We start from the raw sequence: 1,521 nt of genomic DNA, 5'->3' as shown, positions 1-1,521 counted from the left end.
AATGCAAGAAAAAGGATAATGAGGCTGGAGTGGACTTTAGTAGTGTCTCTGTTGGAAATTTATCTACCACAATCTTATGAGGAAATAAAACACTTACAACATATATAAACTTGGATGTTTCAAATGGCATGAATGGTCTTCTAATAGTTATGCATATCCCTCTTAAGTTAAAATGTGCCCATTGACACTTTCTTAAAGGTACTAAAACACTCTAATTTGTACTATCTAAGTGATTCTGCTTTTTTCACTCAAAGATCAATCAATCTTTTCATCGCACATGGTGCACTGCGAAAATGTGATGTACTTAGGGATCTAAAAGTTATATTCACTAATCCATTTAAAATGACATGTTAAAGAAAATAAAATTGTTAAAAACATTTTTCTCTCATACAAAAAAAAAAATAAATAAATATATAAATATATATATATATATATATATATATATATATATATATATATATATATATATATTAAGGATTATTGTTGAATTTTTGAAAAATACAAAGATGTCACGTCATTAATTAACTAATAGAGCTTAACAAGGTCTAAGACTAGATTACTAATTTCAAAAAGTACAAGGGATAAGATAGTAATTAAGCTATAGTATAAGGGGATATCAGTCATTTTAACGAAGGGCAAAATAAACATTACAGATCTAATCTTAACAATATGTTAATAGCATTAGAAGTGAAGGGGGTATAATAATTTCATAAAGAATGGAGTTTGATTATCAATCTCAAACTCCAACAACAAGAACAACCACAATAAAGTCTAAGGAAATCATATATTCACTTCCAAACTCTATGATTCTCACCCTCCCTCTTGCTCTCGATCTCTGAATCAATCCTTCTAGAAGCCAATGACGCTTGACGATGGCAGTTGATCCTTCTAAAGCCAACAAAGCTTGACAATGGCAGTGACATCAAATATTACAAAAGCGATGGAAGTAAGATTGGCAACAAACTTATAAGCTCAAAGGAGAAGCAAAAGTTGTGGAAGAGAAGGTTTACAGATTGAGGGAGAGGAAAGCTTGTGAACTTGATTGATTTTCATGGTTCGACTTCTCTTTAGAGCGAGTAGGGGGGTTAAACCAGTTTTATCCTAAGGATGTTTAAGCAAGAATATTAATCTCTACAATTAAGTTTGCATTTTTCATGTATTGCTTTCATGTATTGCCTTGTGGTGATGAGCTACTATACACAATAAAGAGATGTGCACAAAAGACAATTTTAATCTTTTTAGCTCAATGATCAGGTTGAAAAAAAAGAGACAAATCTTGAGGAGTCCGGATCCTCACCCCGTCGGGGGAGCACAGATTGCTCCCTGACGGCTTCCCAACCACACAAACACGTGGGGCCCATTGGTGAAAATTTGAAGTTTTTATTATTTTTTCAAAAAGTGTTTTTCACCTGTGGGCCCCACTTATTTGTGTGGTTGGAAAAGCGTCGGGGAGCAGTCTGTGCTTCCCCGATGGGGCGAGGATCCGGACTCAATCTTTAGGGGGGGTTGGAAATTGAATTA

This window comes from Hakea prostrata, chromosome 11 (genome assembly GCF_041222555.1).
Source record: "Hakea prostrata isolate BN-2017 chromosome 11, UWA_Hpros_2, whole genome shotgun sequence".
Taxonomy (NCBI): Eukaryota; Viridiplantae; Streptophyta; class Magnoliopsida; order Proteales; family Proteaceae; genus Hakea; species Hakea prostrata.
The sequence above is the reverse complement of the archived record's forward strand: the minus strand, read 5'-3'. Positions refer to the sequence as shown.